At 38.8% G+C, this 6,159-nt stretch overlaps 1 protein-coding gene across 2 annotated transcripts in view; it reads right to left on the bottom strand.

Annotated features, from left to right (window-relative positions):
• LOC108748426 overlaps nt 1-6,159 on the bottom strand; it is a 177,616-nt gene that overhangs the window by 169,928 nt on the left and 1,529 nt on the right. The window contains exon 1 of one of the 2 annotated variants that reach the window (XM_018486599.1): nt 3,487-4,009. The exons of the other annotated variant lie outside the window; for it this stretch is intronic. The gene's annotated coding sequence lies outside the window, so the exon portion shown is untranslated. Of the gene's footprint in view, nt 1-3,486; nt 4,010-6,159 lie in introns of those variants that run through there. 2 annotated transcript variants of the gene reach the window in all.

Genomic DNA, 6,159 nt, shown 5'->3' with positions numbered 1-6,159 from the left:
TATATGTGTGTGTGTGTGTATATAAAATCCACATGTACTCTAAATTGGTACGCCTGAACCTCTCTCTAAGTTTAAATAAAAATAAATCTTTTTTTTTTAATTAGAAAAAAGATCTCATGCAACGAGCTGTTGTTAACAAAATATATAGGTTAAAAAATATTAGTTACCACAAAAATTATAACTCATGGAATAAATGCTAACCTCATTTTTAAAATTAGTATAAAAACTGTATAAAAATTATCTAACATTATCTATTTAACAAAATCAAATTGTGGATCAGTGTAATATGCCTATTCAATTTCATTCTATTCTCTAAGATGCATCGCGCGCAGAAATGGAGCTCTCTGGTTATGGTCGTTCCTCTATTATTTTTGCGCGTGGAAACATGCGAGAAACATCTCTCTGGAGACCGTCCTCAATTCGCGGCTCGCGTCACTAACACGTTGCGTAAAAATCTGTAATTATAGTTCACTCTGAGAGCCGAGCTCGACGACGGAACGCAGATCTGGAAGTAGTTTCGCCGGAGAGAGAGAGAGAGACTGGTTCTTACAACCAGGAGTAACTGGGGGCCGCAATGAAACACATTATTTAACCGCGGAGCGCGAGTTCCCGCGAGCCACCCCCGCGAGCTACAGCGGTGGATAACTGAAAATTCCTTTTTGCTTTACAATTCATTATGTTTCATTACCGGAGTCGGCGGCGGGCGGAGTAACTCACACCGGGCGCGAGTTATATTTCTTGCGAGCCGACACTCTGCGGGCTCCGCTCATTCTCGCTCGGTCGTATTGCGAGATCTATAATACGCCGTTCGTTTTTTAGCCCCGGTGACCCTATTCCGTCGTCATCGTCGTTGTTCCTGGAAAGTAGAAACGACGGCGACCAAGGGAAATGCGACAGCGGTGTACAAACGATCGCGGATGACGAAGAGTTTCAGACTTGGGGCCCGTCGCTAGTTTTCCTGGGTCGAGCGGTTGATTAATTTAATGGCCGCGGGGGCTGATTTCTCTCCTCTTTCTCTTTCTCCCTTTTTCCCTTGTATCTTTCGTCGGTTTGTTAGCGCGAATCTCCGCCTCGGTGTCTTCAAACTTCGTCTTTCCGCGCGCGCTTTCCGGTAAGCAACAAGTTGTCGCAAATCTGATTACTTGCTGGCACGTAAATAATGAAAAGCCCGGGAATCTTGTCCGAAAAGAAGGACTTTGCATGAATTTGTAAGGGCAGCGCGTAATGTTTTCCAGCCAATCTTGTCAAAGAATAGATTGATTACCATTCGTAAACTCAAAACTGTTTGAGAACAAATGAGAAAATTCATTTGAATTTCTGAGCGCAACCCCAATATTTTCATTATTTCTATCTTATCTTATTACGCTTTTGAAATTAACCTCTTTGTAGTCTCAATGTAACCTGGATCATATTATTTATTGAACATTCCATATAATTCTGCGGAAACTAAGTTTTCGTACGACACGTTTCGAATAATTAGCTTCGGAGAATTAATAGTCACGCGTTGAATCTGAGACGGAACCACGTTACTGGTGCGGAGTCGGAGCGAGTTCGGATTTAGGGTTCCAAACCGTAGTTAATGGAATCTTCCCTCGCCAAAATCTGAGCTGCGCATCGCGCGAATACGTAATAGTTACTGCGTAATAATAACCTTAACTCACGGATGTAACTCGGGTTACCGAGGCTCGCATCGGACACCGCACGTATTAAATATCATTGTCGGTTAAATGAACTGTAGTCAATAAAAATGATATATATTATACACATAGCTTTAAAAAATTGGAGATCATTAAATTGAGATATAAATTAGAATGCACAGAGAGTAAAAATTCATGTTATTTCAAACATATATATATATGTATATATATATATATATAGTAAAAAGTATTTTGTAATTATGTTAAAACTGGTTTACTAAAGTTCTCGTTAAAATTTTATGTTGAATTTTTAACATATCCGAGTATTGATTAACATTATGAGATTATGTCATTTGATTAATTTGTTTAAATTAAATCGACATCCAACATTTCTTAGTGTCAAATTAATATAATTTATAAGTAATTAAATAACATAAAAATGGTATAAAAGTATTAAATTTTCAAACATAAATTTCAACACAAGTAAAATACATGTTAACTTAACATATCATAAATGTTAATGTTACTAAAAAAAAAAATATGTTTGTACAGTTTGCTTACAAACTGTGCCAGTTACATATTTCATATTTCAATTTTTTTACATATTATTTGGGCTACTTTCTGCATATTCATCTTGCGTTAAATTTATACAAAAATTTGAGTGGAGCATTTGGGACATGTAAAATATATTAAATTTAAACTTTCCAACTGTGCAGAATCATACTGTTAATTAATTTCATGAATTAATGGTAAAAGAGAGGATTTGATATTGAAATTTTTATTATTGGTATATAAACTGGTATATAAAAGTGTCGTGGAGAAAATAGCGTAGTAGCGGAACGCGCGACATTTTATTAGTGAGCTCGACGGATGGAGGAAAAGTAGAAACCACAAACACGCCTCAGACATGGAAGTGTAGTGGCGATCGCTAGCGATGCACCGACGTGTGGAACTCTTTTCCGTAAAAGGAGCGCCTTCGACTTCCTGTTTACTAGCTCGATGTTGAGTGAACAGTCGGTCAAAGGAACTCGAGCTTATTCGCGTAAAAGGGAGAATGTACGAATGTTCTCCGAAAACAAATTAACTTTCAGCGCAAATCGTTTCTGTTCGTTCGATGTATCTACCAAAAAAAAAAACTTATCAGTAGGGTTTCAAAAGCACTTTGCGGAAGTGCCTTTCTACTTAGGAATTTAGGCTTGAAGGAAAGAATCGATATATATATATATAAGGGAAGTGCTTCGTGCTTTAGAACTGAGATGAGGGATCCTGTTCCTTATTAAACACACGAAAGGTACGTGTGAAAAGTTGACATTAATCTCATGAAACACGCGAGAGTTAGACTTTTAGCGCCTCGATGATCAAATTTCAAAAATCACAAATCGCAGAGGATGTTGCACTGATACCAAATGACATTTTTCGAAACGTCTGATAAAAATCGTGTATCAAGATAAAATCAGTCATTCACACTGTCAAAAAAAATCGATACCATGTACATCGCAAATCTGTACGTGTCATAAGTGCCTTCATATGTGTGATCGTAATTTAATTTTTCCGTGTAAAAATAATACACCGTACTGCACAAAAAATGCACGGCAAATTCAAATGTGTAATAAATGCCTTCACATCGTAGTGATTTAATTTTGCATGTAAAAATAATGCACTTTATTATTGCATACACAAAAATGCACATTCAATTTACACTTAAACGTGTAATACAGTGCCATTTTTACACTGAAATTTAAATCACACCCGTACACGAAGGTATTTAACTATTACACAGTTGGATTTGCAGCGCACTTGAATTTTGTGCATACATGTGACATATGTGACTCTTTCACCATCGTTTTACCTTTCCGACACCTTCGGCGTCTCGCTCCCACCCTCCACAGGTCTACAGCCCCTTTTCTTTCCGGATTCCGAACTGGCGTACGGGAGGACGGCGAAGTGGACAGGAATACCTCGTGAAACACCTCTCACACGTATATATATCACACAGACATCATCGGGGTCAAGATTTCGTGTACTGCGTGTCGCGACGCGCGGGAGGAAGGAAGAGAACGTCGAGCGACACAGGTGCGACGTGAAGTGATTTTCTTTTAATCCCTCCTTTTTCCCCCGGCCGATCGCTCAGAATTCGCGAATTCGGCCTCTCGGCCGAGGAGGCGCCGCGACGACGGCGACGGCGACGGCGACGGCGACGGTGACGGCGACGCGCACGAATTTGGTCACGGAGAGCGAGAGAGGTTCTCACGTTTCACGACGGCGCGCGGCGAACCTCCTCGTCCACCGCGAATCCCCCTTTTCGCCGGGCACGGGAGTCGGGAATCGGGAGTCGGTACCGATGCGCGACGTCGACGAATCCTCCTGACTCGAGGGTCACCGCGGTACTGTGAGCAACTGTGAGCGAGCGCGGCCCGCACACCGTACACCGTACACCGTACACCGTACACGGCGGAGCGTCGCGCGCATCCGCAAGTACGTTAGTACGCGACTACGCGCCACCTCACCCCCTTTGTCGCTCGACTTTAAACTCGCGCTCTCCCGATTCTACCGCTGGGACGCATTAATTTTGCGCTCATTTTCCCCGAGAAACGGCGCTTATCATCCGACCGAGGATCATTTTGGACCCCCCAACTTCTTCGAGTCATCGACAATGAAAAGAAACGAAGGGATAATCTGTTCACTGAAAGTTTTAACGCGACTTTTGTAGATGTAAAAAAATATTATCTCTCTAACATCATGTAATTAATGCCCAATTTCTTCCACTTCCAGCATAAGTTGCGGATAACCTTATCCAGGAGATATCTCTTGGTTAAAGTTATCTAAAGATGAAGAAATTGGGCATAAGTTCGATATGGAATATATCTTGTGGTTATGTCAAAAATCGATAATATGGAAGGCAATAGGTTTACTCCAATCGGATAAAGCAAGGAATAAATGCACATACAGAGAATATAAAGAATTATAATTTATTTATAATTTTTATTAATTTGCACTAATTTTTCCTGAAAGACGGCGCTTATTATCTGGCTGAGGATCATTTTGGACCCCCAACTTCTTCGAGTCGTCGATAATCAAAAGAAATGAAGAAACTCTATTCACAAAAAGTTTCAACGTCATTTTTGTAGATATAAAAAATATGTTCTCTCTAACAATATTATATAATTAAGTTCGATATAAAATACATTCTTCAGATGCACCGTAAATTGATAATACGGAAGTCAATGGTTTTACTTCAATCGGATAAAGGATAAATGAACAAACAGAAAATGTAAATAATTATAAATTATAATTTTATTACGAATAAAATAATTAACGTGGAGAAGAAAAAAGGAATGCGTCAATGGTCTTACACTGATTATCGGATGTGAACCAACTGATAAATGAATAAACAGAAAATTAATATGAACGATCATAAATAAATTATAATTTTGTTACGAATAAAATAATACAATTACGAACAAAATTATTAACGTGAAGAAGAAAAGAGAATTGGTTTTAATAAATTGTGTATAGACCGCAAATCGTATAGACGTGCCGCGGTCGACTGCAAACGTATTATAAATTCGATTAGTTTATTACGCATTGTTAATCTTGTTATTAAACTCTTTGTTTTTATAATCTTTTATTTTATCCTACGAATGTGCGCCGCGATGGCCTCGGACGTAATATTTGATATTTAAGTGCATTGGATGAATATAGGATATAGGTGCAATCCTTCAGCTGTATTGCGTAACAGCGAATGTCTGTTTTTATCTCTGCATACTTTTTTCTTCTTGCTTACGTAAAAGCAAAGTCGTAAAAAGGCACGAAATACTTTTCAGGAATGCAACGCTATTTTCTGTACTTATCCCCGAGTCGGAGAGTTTTACACACAAATAACCCTCCATATTGTCGGACGAAATATCTACGAATAAAGTTCGCCGAAGGAGAGCGAAGAAAGTTTCAATGGAAAAGAAGCGATTGATTTGCGAACTCGTGATGTAAACTCGAGGCTTTTTTTTTTTTATTATCGACGGGATCACAAAGTCATGAATTATTAAATCGTCAATGAATAAAATGTTTTAAAATGTGAACGCGCCTCGCAAACGTAAAGTTTCGCGAGGGTATGTCGAATTTAATTTCGCCAATTGTTACAAGGCGCTCTTAATTTTTCTTCTCACCGAGTGACGTCACCTTCGTCGCCACTTGTATTAGCGCGTTGAAATTGTTTCGGTTTTTGTTCGTTAGATAGTTGGCGACATAAATGCGTTTATTGGCACAGCGCAGAAGAAGCGAGTATCGTTAGTGACAATGAAAGGTCTGAAGCTTTTTTTCGACGACACGTAAGTAACGTAAACAGATCTGGGAATATTTTTTTATTAACAGTTTACTTATATTACGCGCAAGTGGGTTCTCTGCATTATTTAAGCTTTAAGAAATTGACCAATCATAATCGATTATTCTCCTCGCATTCGACTGTAGTTGGTCAATTTTTAATGCTCTTAAAACTTAAAGCTTAGATGACTTATATTCTAGAAAC

This window comes from Trachymyrmex septentrionalis, unplaced genomic scaffold (assembly GCF_001594115.1).
Source record: "Trachymyrmex septentrionalis isolate Tsep2-gDNA-1 unplaced genomic scaffold, Tsep1.0 scaffold22, whole genome shotgun sequence".
NCBI classification, from domain to species: Eukaryota; Metazoa; Arthropoda; class Insecta; order Hymenoptera; family Formicidae; genus Trachymyrmex; species Trachymyrmex septentrionalis.
This window is presented reverse-complemented; position numbering and strand designations above follow the sequence as displayed.